We start from the raw sequence: 16,233 nt of genomic DNA, 5'->3' as shown, positions 1-16,233 counted from the left end.
CCCCACGGCTGGCGCAGGGTGAGGCAGCTCGCCTCCCTCCCAAAGGCTGGGATGCAGCTTTGCATCCACTCTGCCCTTCTGGGAAGGTTTAATACACATTTAAAAATAATCATCATAAAAAAGTGCAATTGCACGTAGTCTTTTGCAAACACACACAACCAGGAAATTTGCAATTGGTCTCAGGCATATTCCTAGAGTCTGTTACTCAGGTGCTTTAGACTAAAGAGCCTCATGTTTTCAGGACCACAGCCATGCACTGACAGCTCCAGCTCAGGAGAAATGTCTACTACTAGCAAGTTATTCAGTAACTGCCCTGTATGAAACATCGTGTGCAGTTTCTGAATTGTTTGATACTGCCCACTGCAAGAATGTTTCTTTACAGAGACACATTTTTGAAACAGATTCTCATTTAAGCCTCTGTGGAACTCCGCTAAATTAAATGAGAGAAGACATCAGCTCCAATTCCAAATTTTCCTAACGCCTGAAACCAGAATTTTCCACTGCTTGTGCCAAGTAGTCTGGGTAACAGCAACACGATGGAAGCACGGTTAAAGATACTTCACAAGAAATAAAACTTGTTTGGATAAATTCTTCATAAACCATTTCTACACCATTATGCACAAAGCATCAAGAAGAAAAAACAATGCCTACAATATAACCAACTCTCAGAAAAATCCAGAGTCCTACAGTCATAAATTCTGTTATTGGAAAACACAGACATTGCTCTTCCCAAATTAAAAATTGAATGTGGGAAACCAAGGTACTTTGATGCTTCCCTGATGCCTGGTTGATGGGCCAAAACAACTGCTGACACGATTTAGTTGCAGGTTGTTGCAAATCTACTGCAAGCCCAAGTAAGTCCCCACCTGCCCTGGCTGCACCACCAGCAACAGCTGAAGACACTCCACTGTACCCACCTCTGCATATGTACATTTTTGGTCTATTCAAAAAAAAAAAAAAAAAAAATCAATACAGGGTTTCCTTCGCCACTAAGGGAAATCACAAGGTACCTCTTTAGAAAGTGGCTATATCAGTAGCCGAACTAGGGTCTCCTATACTTTCTTCTTCAGTGTCTGTTTCTAGAAACAGCTCTAATAACAGCTGATTATTGAAAGCATTTTGAAATTTAAAAGTCTATGGAAAGTGTTTTATGACTAGTAGATAAACTAAAAACAACTACAAACTGGTTAAAATGGGCAAATCAAAACAGGCTGCTGATACATCAGAAAGATTTGTCAGTGCCGTGTAAGGCAGGGCCCAAGGGTTAATTGCAAAATTGATTATTTCATAGGCTATTTCTTCCTTTTATCAGTAATGGAAATATAAAGGAGATTTAAATTAGTATAATTAAGCAAACCTATATTTGCATTAGTTCTTGAGTTTTCAGCATTTGCATAATGCTGAAAACCTCAAGGAGTTCCTGGATCCATTCCTTTCTTCCATTAAAAATTGTTTTCTGTTACCAGTCCTCTACAGAATGAGAGTCATGCCGTTTTTAAGAGACAGTCAAAGTTTTTATTCATTCATACTCCTTTAGTTTAAAAGAAAAAAGATATTTCTTAAGTGAACATTACTGAAAAGGACCACAAGAGTTAGAAGGGCATACTAACGTAAAACCCAAAAGGTCAACGTACCTTTCAAACTGCATATAGCACTTGAAGGTCTACTTCAGATTATTCTTGAGATGAAAGGATCAAAACAGAAAGATAGATTTTTGTCCATGTCAGCTCTGATAAAGCCTAGCCAAACTTTCCCAGAGCCAATTTCTTTTTCTTAAGCTGAAAGAATAACCTGTTCGTACACTGTAAATCAAGTATTTCCCAACAGTACTTCATGGTCCTGATTCGCTATTGTTTCATTCCCCGCTTTGCTATTTACACCTGTGTAACATGACTGTCATATAAATCACCACCAGGTGCCAGCATGCCAGATGGTGACTGGCAGTGAACAAGAGGACATGTAATCAGTTCTTCCAATCTTCTAAAGGGTCAAATCCTCCCCAAAGTGGGTTTGCCTTAGGAAATTCAGTGAAGCTGTACCCCTTACATCAAGGCCAGCCTAGTTTCTAATCTTGTTAGAAGACTTACATATCTTAAAGCCAGAGGAATCCCCTGTGTTTGTTTTCATTCAAGCCAACTGAAATGACCTACTTGAAAAAGTTAGTCATATTGTGTAGTTTGGTAGGTGACATACACACGTCCATCCCTTGTATTAACATTCCCGCCCTTTTTCTTTCAACTCTTGGTTAAATTAACATATTTAAGTGGGATAATAAAAGACAATATCCTCTAATTAAACATCCGTGAATGTAATGATCCCTAACAATGGATTTTTCTAGTGGAAGTATCTAGATAGAAACATAAAAACCATTGAACTGACACCTCTAACACATTCCTCCTTAATACATTTTCCCTTTTCAACATTCATAGCCTCTATACACTAACTTCCAGTGCCTCACAGACAAATAAATATCAGATTAATAGTATGCTAAGGCAGATACTCAGATCATATTCAATATTGCCACCTCAGTAATCTTGTGGCTCCCCTGAATTTTGGCTCTTGAGAACACTGACATTTCAGGATTAGAGCTCTGGAAACACAGTCAAAGCGTACTGTGAAAACTCAAAGCCAAATACAAAACATAAGTTCATTTAAAAGTGTGATGTTAACAAAATCTGAATGTCATGAATTTGCAGATCTTGACTCATTTTTGAAAGCTTGGGCTCACAGTATGGCACTAGAAGTATATCCATGTATATCAGATTAAAAAAGTTTCTGAAGCAAGTTACAGAATTAAAAGGCATTTTTTTCTTTAAGGCACATTGGCCAAAACACTTCATACTGGTACACTAAAACATTCAAAGGGAAAAGTGGAATCTCAGGATCTGCAGGAGGTTTTGATTCTGTAATTCACTCTTGAATTATTAAAACTGCAAGTGGTTGAGGCCCAGTATGGACCTCAAAGTGTAAAAGAGGTTCGACAGGAGTGACTTCCAATTTAATCTAGGTTAATATCACCTGATTTGAGTCTATTGGCTTGAAGTTCAGAGATAAAAACATGTGATAGAGAAAGATTATGGCCTCCTCTTCCCCCATAAAAGGATATAAGAAGAGTTATAAGAAACTCTCCCTGAACAGCAAAAGTAGTTTTAGCTTGATTATTACTAATAATACAAAATACACTAAACTCCGTACATTCTGCATATTCTTCACTTTCCATCTTTCAATTCTTGAAGTATTTCTCTTTCAAGGTTTTCTTTTAATACATACATCACAGAAAACTCAGTATAGGACATGCTATTTACTAGACTTTGCTTCCATTTTTGGCACCTCTACAGTTTTGCCTTCTTTTTATATTTCCCAATATTTTCCTATTTTACAAATTAACACAGTTTGGGGTACGTTAAAATAACTCTCTTTTTAGGAGGAAAAACTATTTCTTCACTATCTTATAAACCACAGTTTGTGAAATGGTATTGTTATGGTAGAACAGTCATAACTTGCTTCTTTTTTGTGATTGCACTGTCGGTAATGTTTGCATATTGTTTACTATCCTGAGAAGCTTTGCTCATGTAAAAGATTAATATTATGCAATAGGTTTCACCCAACGAGGCATTACCTGTTCCACAACTCTGCACTAGCCAGTTCATTAGATCTTTGTGAAACTAAAATACTGTTTATGACAAGAGATATGCTATTCGTTTCCTACTTAGAACTGAATATTATTTAAGAACATATCTTTAACAAAATCTCTATAAAGTACGTAGGTGAAAATCCTCACTATTTTTCTAAGAACCAGTATATAGAGATATTTAAGGGTCTTTCATCATAACAAGAATGAGTTATTTTTAATGGAGAGATGCAGAACAATGGATCCTCCATTAATAACTTCTTATTAGAAACAAAACTTCACAAGAAATCCATTGACACTCTTCAAATACTATCTGCCCCCACCTTGTTTGTGCAGGGCCAAGGCTATTTAGATAATATTTCTAAAGTCAAAGCTTAAAGCTGTTTTAATCTGAAGTTTTAGCCTAGGCCCATCTCTAGTTTTCAGCTGGTAAATACAGGCTTCCTGCTTACAAATCCGGTAGCTGTTAGGCTACAGCTTCAAATGGTATGAAGCGAGATAGCCCCCAGAGAGCTGAGCCAGCCTATAGCAGCTGTGACTCAGAGTATGCAAGATAAGCATGCAGAAAACAGAGATAAGAAATAATAATCTTTCTTAAAAGAGAACAGTATTCACTGTTAAGATGCCTCGCACTGCTCAAATGATCTTTGCTGTAACAGTCACCTTCTGGAAAAAATACAGGTCTTAAAAAAGAATCAGAATTTTAGTTTTTTATTTCTAAAATTAGATCAAAATCAACTCTTAAATCTCAAAATCACCAATGAAACAGAACACATATTTTATAGAAACATGTCTAGTAGTGACTTCTTTTACCTGATGATGAGCTTTAAATGTAGAAGAGAATCCCAGGGGAGGGGCAGTACATGACTGAAAGCTACAACCTCAGATTATATTAACATATCTGCACTGAATTGTATGTAGCTAAAGAACAAGGGTTACCAAAGAATAAAGGAGAAGCAGTCATATGTCAATACTAGTATGATTAGATAACCACAGTAGTGTCAGCAGGATGTCTGAGACACAACACACCAGCGCTGTCTTTTACAGGCTGGTTCTTGCAGGGATTAGGATGAATCCTGCCAGGGAGCAATGCTAAACCAGCTGCAAGAGTCGATTAGTCTTCCCCCCTGCCATTATCCAGTGGAATGAAAGAGTAGAGTTTCTGGAGAGGGACCAGAACAGTGTTACCAGCTCCCATTACAAAACCTAAGAGGGGAAAAAAAATCTGGACACTTCTCTAGGTCAACGGCCTTCAATACACTTGTTTCTTCCTTCATTTCTTTTAAATGCAACTGCTAATCATGCTTGAATAAGCAAAAATCTGAAAATCTGAACACTCAAGCTCTGAGTTTGCAAATGATGTCAAAACTGCAAAACAGGTGCTTTGCAAGCACCTGTTGGGAAATATGCACTGAACCCAGCTTAATTTTTAAACATCTGATAATATGTAAGAGTGGAAAGAAGGGAAAGAGGGTACAAGACATCTTACTTCAAAGAAAATTGCATGTGAAGCCAATGCCTTCATTAGTTGGGGATGCAGTTTTCTATCATACAGAACCAGGCCCTGCCTGGTTCTATCCCTTCTATACATTCAACATTATGATTTTTTAATTAAAGACAGTATTCCAGGCCTACATGAATTCTTAAGTAAATGTTGTTACCATGCCAAATTTAAATTCAGGATATAGTTATAAACTGTGGCACTTTCTGAAGTCAAATAATATCTCCTAAATGACTGAACTGTTAAAATTTCTGAAGTGACATTATCAAATCTTAGTGCAGTCATTTGGGGGATATTATTTGACTTCAGAAAGCATCTCACTTTTAATGACATCCTAAAATTACTCTCAAAGTGTATTTTTGGGTCTCCCTGCAGATATAGGCAAGTAACAAAGTATGCTAACATGATTTGAAAGGTATTTTGTATCATTCTTTTGCAAGACTAGCAATATCAAGAGAGTATCAGAGTTGCATGCTGTTCATGACAGCTTTTAAATTCTTTGTACTTCTGTAAACTTGTTATGAATACCTGTACTCTTGATTAAGATTCAAAAGCCTGAACTCTGACATGAAAATAAATTTTGTTTCTGAGGAAAGTATTAGCAAATAGGTCTTTTTTAAAAAACTCTCACAACTCATAATTACCCTGTAGAGTTCACAGCTCCAGGATGCCTTTGAGGCTAGGTAAGAACCAAAAAGGACTCAAATAGGACTGAATACTCATATTGACAGTCAAAACACTCAGATGCATCAGACAAGGTTTTATAAAGTGAAACAGAAAAGGATATGAACCCTTACATAGAGATAAAATAGTTTTAAAGTTGCCTCCAGCCAACTTGTTTCTTATGTGTCAAGGTGAAGCATATAATACCATGGAAGGAGCACACTAGATCAACTATAAGCAGTTCCTACTTCTCTTTCAGGTTATTTACATCTAAAGCATTATGGGTATGAACTACTATGAACTTAGCTCACTTAACAGTGGAATCCATTTCTAAATATATTTCACTAAATGCCAGTGTTAGCAAGTAAACAAGAGATATTTAGGATATTCTATATGTAAGTAATTTATAGGAAAAGTTTTTAACAGATGTAGCCAGAGGTACAGCTATGCACAGCACCTGAAACCTAGTGTCTAAGGAATCTAATTTAAAAAAAGATTAAAAGAAGATTATGTTCAGCACTATTGCAGATCACAGAACGGTTGAGGTTGGAAGGGACCTCTGGAGATCATCTAGTCCAACCCCCCTACTCAAATAGGGTCACCGAGGGCATGTTAGGCAGCATTGTGTCTAGGCAGGTTTTGAATATTTCCAGAGGAGACTTCACAACCTCTCTGGGCAACCTGCTCCAGCGCCAAGATTGCCTATATTCATAGAACAATTATTTCTGACAGTTACAGGCAAGTATTCAATACATATTCCCTCTAAATAGTGGTTTCTATTTTGTTTTGAATGCTGTTTATGTAAGACTTCTAATGCCATTTTTAACTTCACTATTGGATACTTGTTTTAAGAATTATTTAGTGCTGTAGTTAGAATTTACAGTTGTGTCCACACTTTTTTCTGATGAAAAAAGTGTGAACAACCACAGATTTTTTCCATATTCAGCTGTTCTTCTTTTTAAAGTTTGCACTCTTTTTTTAGGCCTAAGGCCATTAAGCCTAGCTCACTGAGGCAGAGGTACAGCAAGTTCTGCTGAGCAGTCTTATATAAAGATATGATGCGTATAGCAGGTCAAGGCCAAAATCATGGATGTATGGAGGCATTCTTAGTGCTAAAGTAAAAATGAATTAACTTGAGGTTTTTAGTTTAATCAGAAAACTTCTACCTCTGACTAAAAATTATGAAAAAAATAAAAAACTTGTTCCTATAATAAGCTAACATATAGTTTCCAATAGACCAGCAAAACCTCCAAAGAACCCTTGGTTTAGTTTACCACAATGCAAACATGGAAATAACTGATTCAAGCTTAAAAATAAGCGAACGGAAAAAACAAATAAATTTCATATCAGTTCTGGAACACAAAGTGTTAAAATGGTAAAAGATAGCACAATACAAACATTTAGTAGAGAACATTTCCTGAAGAGGCTACAGATGCAAAAAAATAAATAAGGCTCAGGAATTTACTACTGCAGCTCAAATGAAAGAAATCCACACACACATGCACACACAAAAGAAAACAGAGAACAAATTCAGTACCATTAACCTGGGGAAGCTGACTGCAGAAATGCTTGATAATTTTCAGTTCTATTCACACATTTTGTCCTTATCTTAATTCTAAAATCCTGTAGAGGGTTTATAGTCAATTAACACTTCTAAACTTCTTTGAAGACTAAATATTTTGTGTTAAGTCCTTTGAGTCAATTTATGCTTTTCTGGTATACATCAGAGTAGAGTCAGAGCAGAACAGAGGAAGAATTAGGATCACAATTCAGAAGCAGAAAATTAAGAGCCTCACATCTCTGTCTGCTTGGCCTATAAAACACACTCTCTCCAGCGAGTCCAACATGGAGAAAGGAAACATAAAAGTCCAGGTCACCTCGTTATCCATTCCTGTGAGCTTGTGAGGCAAATCTGTGGACAGCGTATTTCCAAGCACCAGCCTGCAGAAGCAGACAATAAACTGATATAGACAAGGAAGTAGCCTTTCTACATCCACCTGTACAGCAGTCAAACTACATTAGCATGACAGGTTATAAAATTCAAAGGGAAGTGCAAAAAAAAAAAAAAAAAAAGAAAGAAAGAAAAAGAAAATAAAAAGAAAAAAGTAGAAAAAAACAAGAAAAAAGAAAATGTTAATAAGAGAACCAATAAAATGAAGAAACTGCCTTAGACACCTGCTTTAGGTTGGGGATAGACTGCCTCATGATAGAAAAGTTCTCACAAGAAGTGAGAAATCTTCATAATAAGTAAATAATTACCAGTCTACTGGTTGACACCACATAGTTGCTGAGATTCCTAACATAACAGCTAGCAATTACTTACGATTCTTTAAGAAGGAAAGATTCACTGTCTAATCCTCTTTAAGCCAACACAGCTTCAGGCCTCACTAAAGAGTAACCAAAGCAATAGTTTAATAGCAATATCCACCTCCAGTGTGTCCCTCATCTCAGAATCTCAAAAAAAAGTTGAGCGCAACTTGTTAATCTTTCCAAGACCTCTGCAGTTTTGAAGGAAATACTATATTAGCTTTTATAGATTGGGAAAAGGGAGCTTAGAAATAGTGAAGTTTCAATGCAAACAAGTACATGGAACACACTTCTTTAACCCTGAACCAATACTATTCCCACCTGTTCTCTAGTACAAACACTATTCAATAATGGCACGGCCGTGTGCAAGATTAAGCTCTCGGTAAGAAAAGCAGAACAGATGAACCCAAATTTGAGAGTTACATTAAGAACTACTTGACCAAGATTTTTCCCCCTGCTCCCCTACCTCAGGACACAGAAAACATTGCTGTTTAAGGGCATGCTGTAGTTTTGTTTTTCTGGGGATGAAGAAGCAAGATTAAGCACTGATGGACAGTGTAAATGGGAGAAACACTGATAACTCCTACTTCCAGCAGCGCACTACTTAACCTTGGTAAGCGGTGACCCACCTTAGCAGGTCCAAATTTTTTAATTGATCTCTTACGTAGGGAAATCATTCATCACTAACACCTATGAGATACACATCAGGTAAAGGATTTGATGTCTGGCAGAGCTGCTGTATCACTGAGATATCTGTAATCAGGTCAAGTGGCAAGTGCCAAGAAGTCAGATCAGTTTTCTTCCAAAGACCAGATAAAATAGCATTAGAACATGATCTTTGGACCTCACGGGAAGGTAAGGATTTGGAAAGCATCAAATAACAATCCCTGTTGCTTGGGGGGTAGGAATCTAACTGCTTCACAAGAGAAATCTAGAATTAAACAAACGACCTCAAATGTGGCTCTGAATTTTACTTTTCAGACTTTTATCATCTTCAACATCCTTATTGCAGTAAGAATCATAATGATACCAAGTCCTGACTTAACCATTCAAATGGTGTTTGAGAAGTCTGAAATGATCTCACATAGACCTAGTAACATCAGAAACTCTCAAAGATAGAAGTGTTTAAGATAACAGGAACAAAGCAGTTATTTCAGCAGAGCCCATTACAGAAATCAGCTCTGGGCTTAGTAAGCTCAGTTCCATGTATTACTTTATTTTACTAAAATGTTTATAGAATATTATTAATAAAGAGATTAATTTTTAGTGGTATATTTTTAGCACTGTTATGCTATAAATTTCTAGAGAGGTTGATCAATATTGATAAAGTATTACAAATTACATCATTAAACCCCAAAACACACACATTTTGCATTGTGAAATTACCAATTCTATTATGTTTTCAGAGTTTCTAAGTCCTAAATCCTTAAATTGCCCTGCAACACATCTGGCATGTTTTACCCTCCAAGAAGGTCTTATTGACATTATAGCATCCCTAAGGCTGTTGTGTTTTTCTTGGTTTCCCCACCACCATCCGAAAGAAGATGTTTAACAGTCGTCTTGTGATAAAAAAAAAAAAAAAAAAAAAAAGCTATAATTAAATTTCAGTTAGTAGATACACAGCACAAATTCAAAATGATTTGCTTACACTAGCCCTGTAATTGAAGATAACAAATAAAATGTACATAATCTAGTAATGAGTATACATATCTTTGTTTATGGAGAAGAGATTTATTCCACATGCCAGCTACATAAATATTGTGGCTACACACTTCAACATGAGTATCTCCATACTCCTTTCATCCTGGACATGCTATTTTCCTAGCTGTTTATAATGCAAAACTTTCCCCTTCCTGTCCTTCACTTGACTCTGTAGTAAGTAACATGAGAATGTTTGAAAAATAGAACAAAACCTCCTTGTCCTTAGAGTACAAGCACTGGAGGAAGATGCAACTGGAGCAGTAAGTTATTCCAAGGACCTTAAGCCACCTCCTTTGACCAAAGCCAAAGGATACGACACTAAGGAGACCATTCAAGGGCAGTCATTCCAGTGTCACTTGTCTCCTCCTCTATACTTTGTTCAGTTGTTTTGTGCTCCTAATGCGCATGCAGTGGTCACTTTAATGTTGCCCAATTGACAAAGGTTCTTTGTGCAATTGCTCATGTGCACAATTTCCCTTTTGGCCTTTTTAAACGAAGTGTGAGAATTCAACTCCTTGATTATGAAATATCTGGCAAGGATATGACCTCCGTATGCAAAGTGGAGGCAGGCAGGCATTAATCATAATGTTAAATTGAAGAATGAGAGAACCTTCACCTCTTGCTACAAGACTCAAGGCACAGGATAACTTAATATTAACTGTGAAGTTACTTCCTTATTCCAATATGTGAAACTGCCAACATTCAAGAAAGACCATGTTAAACAAACTCTTCCAAATAATTTATCCAAGATAAGTTTCCATCAGAAAACTGCCATTAACACTTACATATCTGAGCTCTTAAAAATGAGCAATTCTTCACAGTTTTAAAGCCATTTCACATTCCTGAACTGAAACTTCAAATTTGACATAATTTTAAATTGAAATCACTATCACTATATTTGTTTTAATTATTTCCAATTTGATGCCAAAAAAGACTATCATACCCTCTTTAAGAAAATTCAACATAAGGAATCAGGTCACCAAGGAAGATTTTTTTAAAAAAAACAATTTGTACTGAAAAAGGTAGGGAAAAAAAGGAAAAAAAAAAGCCACATAGCTTGGCGAGAAAGAGCATACCACTCCTGCTCTGCACTGTAAAGCTATGAAGTCCACTAGTGTTCTTTTGAATTCTAAAAGCTTTTTAAAGCAGTTTAAGTAGGATCTAACCTGGATCATATTTCTTTCCTAACAGAAAGAAAAAGCTACTATTAATTGGTTTTAGTTGCTTTTAACATAAGTTGATTGCATTATAATCAATGACTCATGTAGCTGTCTTGGCTGAAGAGGAATTCTAGGTCTATGAAGTGGAAAGTTTTAAAGACACTGAAAATAAGACTTGAATTACTGTTTTTTATACTGATAAGGAAAAAGAAAAATCAATAATACAAAAAGGTGCAATTCTCAAAGAGATACCAATTGTTCTGGAAAACAGTGGGGAAGGATTTTTGTATTTTGAAATCACAAGAACACATGCACAGCAACAAGGTGGCTGGAGAAGAAACCTAACAGACTCATCATAATCTATGCTAGTACATGACTGCAGGCTTGAGAGCAACTGCAATTATGACTGGCTGCCTCAGCCATATCAATATGACTTTGATAAGCTACATCCCTGTGTTCTGCTTGCATTAATCAATACTACCACTAAATAGGCTGAGTCTTTACCCCACTAAAACCAAAAATACTTCTCCAATCTTCATAAGAGCAAGGATTTTGTAGTTCATCTTGTAGGGAAAGGACAAAACAAGGAGAGGAATCTCTCTCTCTTCTCCTACCAGTAAGGAGAAATAAAATTGCTTAGAGAAGAAAGTAGCAGATTTGCAGTGTAAGTCTAGAAATGTTTCATCCTTTTTAAGAGATGCATACAAACAGCAGACAGGCATGGATACAGACAATAGAGCAGTCACGGCTGACTTAAAAGAAGAAGGGTCAGAGAGAGAAGTCAGAGAAACGTATCAAGAAAGGGGTCTGATAAACAAGGGCGCTGCTGAGCAGGGAACTGGAATCACCCTGAGGAAGTCACTGTGGTGTTACCTTAAACACTGCTGTCGCTTGCTACCTAGCAAGTTGTATGAAACCAAACACCTATCATGCAGTAGCAGCTTACAGTTATCTTGCATTTTTAATTCTACAGGTCACACAATTGCTTTGTTAGGGCACTGCATTTTTGTCCTGTTAAAGCAAATCCGAAGTGTCACCAGAGAATACATGGCTGAGCTACTGCCAGATTTACAGCTGTCCTCCTGGCCTCCCTCCATTCTCCTCGCCTTGAATCCTAGTGTCCTGATGATCAATAACATGGGCTGTACCCATGCAACTTGTTCTGCTCTGACAGGTGCTGGCATTTGGCAGCATTTCAAGCAAGCAGACAGCTGCAGAGATAGGAAGATTGGCTGCAAGTCAGAAAACCAGCTCACAGAAAGTGCTCAGGGATCTACAGGATGCAAAGGTGTTTTGTGTTTTCACAGTCCTGCCTAAGTCAAAGGCTGCTCTAAATTACGCTGGCTGCCAGTAGTTGCAGGCACTTCTACAGAAGCTAGAACAGCAACAACAGAAAATTCATTTTAAACTAAGCATGGCTAAATGTGTACTAGAAATCCTAGAGGATTGCCCTTAGCTCTTTATCACCTTCCAGCTCATACCAGACTGAATTATTTGAGCTGCCCAATTCTGCTGGCTGGATCTCCAAGTCTACTTTGAAGCAATACATCTGCAACTAAAACTGCAGTCTTTCCTCTAAATGAAGTCTGACCTCTCCATTCTCCAACATTAGACACTAACCTTTCACTTTCTTCTGGAATTGCAAGAGATGTTTTACTCCCGTTGTTTAAGAACTGTTCCCCTACAACAATCAGTGCTCCATGGATAGGTAGGACTCCCTTCAAGCTGCTTACAAGATAACACACTGCACTTGCAAAACTGAGCTTTTTTTTCAGTTCATCAAGTTTAAATGCTGAGGATTCCATGTATAAGCAGCACACAGAACAGCAAGGCAAGTCTTTACTCTTTCCCCTCCCTCTTCCTGTTTATACATGTTTGAAACAGCAACATAAATGCAAGCCTCAATTAGTGGGTTTGGCCTGAACTTAAGCAAGAAAGGGTACTTATCCATTCAGCTCTTTGTACTTCAGCTTACTAAGCTAATGTTCTTGATTACATACAGGCAGTGATGCTCAAAGTACGGTTACCACAGTCAGGAAGAGAGACAGTGGGAAGTCTCTTCATGCCTTTTGAGCAAACTGTCTACTTTTAACATATCACTCCCCAGACTGATGCTATTGCTGCTTATTTACCTTATACTAAACAAGAGTTACATTATCACAAGATCTACGCATGTAGCCTGTCAAACTAGAGAGATCAATTCTCAAAAGCGATCATAAAAACCTTTAGAAAAATTCTGATGCTGCCATTCTACCTTGAGTTGCAGTTTTGTCTGTTTGGGCAGGATTTTGCCAGAAAGATGGACGTTGCACGAAACCAGCGCACTGTTGTTAGAAAAAGCACTGCACCCTTCTTAGGTCAGGGCCACATTGAATTATTGCAGCTGCTTAACAATACCAAGCAGTTTCATCAAAGCTTAGAGATTTTGTCCTTCTACCAGAGACATACAGATCAACAGGAGTACTTCTATTCAGAATTGTGCATAAAGTTTGCACAAATGTAAACATTAAACAACATTTAGGGCCTTTTTTTTTTTTCTGATTAGTGAGACAACACGAGACTCCATATGGTAGTGTTAAGTTAGAGTCCTATATGTCCATATATGTCACAGAACTGTAAAAGAAATCAGGGTAAATATGGACAGACTATTAACATTCGTAATATTTGTCCTTGGCTATGCAAAGTCAAGGTGCAATTCGTAACAACCACATGGGCCTTTTATCTGTAAAGGTAATATCTGAAGCATCTAAGTCACTGGTCAAACACTGATGGACTCATTCACAAAATTAAGTAAAAAAAATAAAAGAAAAACAATGAAGTGTGTCATTATAATAAGAAGAGAAAGTATATTCTGTCAAGGTTGTTATTTCTCGTAACATAGTATAGATACTGGATGCTAATTTACCCATCTTTTTCCCTAAAAAACAGTTATTTGACATTTGTTGGGCAAGAATTAATGTCATTTACATTGCAGTTAGACATAGCAGTTTCTAATCCAGAAAGCTACCCTTGATTAGAGAGCAACCAAGCTGTAAGGTGTAGATTAGAATCTAGAACTTGAATGCCTCCAAATTTGAACAGAGCATCAATTTTTTATTTTTTAAAGTATAGTCCATTATAGAGTTCAGGGCTGATTAACTTCTCAATCTCAAACTACACTCTAGAAGCACATGTGCAGCACACATCAGTGCATTAGAGAAAAAAATCGTATTTCTAAAACGCCTTGGGGAATGGTAGACAGGGGCAGAAAAGGTCTTTGCATTACTATTCTCTTCCCACATTAGACATACTCAACAATGTGCATGAACTGACTGACAGGTACATGGGCAATTACATTTGCTAAGGAACCAAGGAATCTAATGAAAGAAGTCAGCTATGGATACAGATTTGAGTTTCTGCCACACCAGTAACATGTCTTTCAGTTACTTCCTGGGAACAGCCTTTCACCAGGTACTTATTAAGGAACCATTAATTACCATGTATCCAAGTGCTAGAGTACTTCAGTTCTTTCTGCTCTGATAAAGTTTTGTTGTTCTTGATAAACTCTCTGGCCTTACACTTTGACTGTATATTTGCTTTTAGTGATGTAATCTGACTGTGCTGGATGTTTTGTAAGAAACATGCTGTTAAGAGGACAACTTGAAATTCCTTTATTTGGTTTGGACAATTGAAAACTTGGCTGCTTGGCTGTCCCTGTTATGGCCTTCTCCCTGCACAAGCATAGGAACTCTGTGGAGCAGAAAGTGAATTTAACTCATCCTATAAAGCATGTGTGGCAGTCTTGTGAAGATTTACTTGAGAGATCTGTCAGCGTTTTTTGCTTCCACAGGTTCATTTCTCTGCACCCTTTCCTCAGGCCAGCTCCTTTCCTTTTCTCTCTGATTCTTCTCTTCCACATCTTTTTACAATCTCACTAGTGCTTCTACTGCCTCCTCTGCTGCATACAAACGCCTCTTCCATGCTGCTGTTCCAGTCCTCCAGCTCTAACACTGTGGGCACTGTGACCAAACCGACAACTCAAGCTGACTCAGTCTATAGCTTCTCTGGTGTCCTTAAGCTGTACTCCTAGTTCTGAAGCCAGTAAAGATACGACAGGACTTGGGCTCTAAGCCATAACTGCCTCACCTGCAACACGGTTATGCCTTGTTCATTGGGAAACACTGTACAGTTTGTATAAACATTAACAACTTCCAGACACATTTTATGGATGCCTAAGGTCAGAGATCATTTCTGCAAGTTTAAGGTAAATGAACTTGATAACTTTGCTTCTGGGCTTTGAAGTAGAGATAGTTACTGTGGTGTACAGCTTTGGTAGCTTAATAGGGAATCCAGTAGTTCTTACTTAAACTATCAATAGCAATACTGTGACTACCCTTGCATCCCCACTAGTTTAGCTTGAGAAAGGTACCCTTTCGTGGTGGTGCCATTTCTGATTTTTTTAAGTGATGATGATAGCACTAGATTTGCATGTTATACACATCTCCTCCAGGAAACAGTACTTTTTTACATATTGTGTTATGACAAAGTAGGCAACAAACTATAAAGCACTTAGGAAAGTAGTTAGCAGGCACTGAAGTTGGGCTTCAGGTCTTTCTTTTTCTCTCCAGTGAGAGAAAGAGAAGGATAGCCAGATATGAAGTATCTCAGCACTGTCTTCCACACACTGAAGCATCAGGTTGTGCTTCCTTTCTTCAGGAAAGGAGAGATTTTATTTTTATACTGCAAGGTCACAATGGACTTTTTTGCTAACATAATACAAGTTTATTGTTTACCTCCTTGACTATATAGACATTGCAGATAGTATTGTCCTGTCCTGAAGCATAGGATAGCTACTTAAAAATAATCAGATCAACTGCTAGATACCCATAAAGACTTAAGAGGACACACAGAGCAGACCAGTTCATTTGTGCAATCAATAGAGCAGTTGCAATTACTGGTCAGAGGCTTTGCAAACAATCTGAGTGCCATAGTTAAGATGGTCTTCACTGCCAGACAGCTTTAAGTCCTGGTTTCTGTTTCTGCCATACCTCACTAAGTCCAAGGATTAAGCATTAGATTATCCTGCTAAAGCCACTACCTTAGACTTAGAATATTGGATATCAGTTTTTCTCCAGTCTTGCTATTAATGACCAACAGCTTTCCAGCTGTATACAGCCCTTGCCCCAGTGAAGGAAGGAAGATGTATGTGCTTGCAAACCTAGAAAGCAGCAGTCACTAAAGCAGCAGAAAGGAGACCATTCTCTCATCCTCTCTCATTCTGCTATTACCAA

At 37.5% G+C, this 16,233-nt stretch overlaps 1 protein-coding gene across 1 annotated transcript in view; it reads right to left on the bottom strand.

Moving 5' to 3' along the window:
* Positions 1 to 16,233, bottom strand: part of MANBA (mannosidase beta) — a 186,409-nt gene that overhangs the window by 39,496 nt on the left and 130,680 nt on the right. The gene's annotated exons all lie outside the window — the stretch shown is intronic.

Source organism: Rhea pennata, chromosome 4 (genome assembly GCF_028389875.1).
Source record: "Rhea pennata isolate bPtePen1 chromosome 4, bPtePen1.pri, whole genome shotgun sequence".
Lineage (NCBI taxonomy): Eukaryota > Metazoa > Chordata > Aves > Rheiformes > Rheidae > Rhea > Rhea pennata.
The sequence above is the reverse complement of the archived record's forward strand: the minus strand, read 5'-3'. Positions and strand labels throughout refer to the sequence as shown.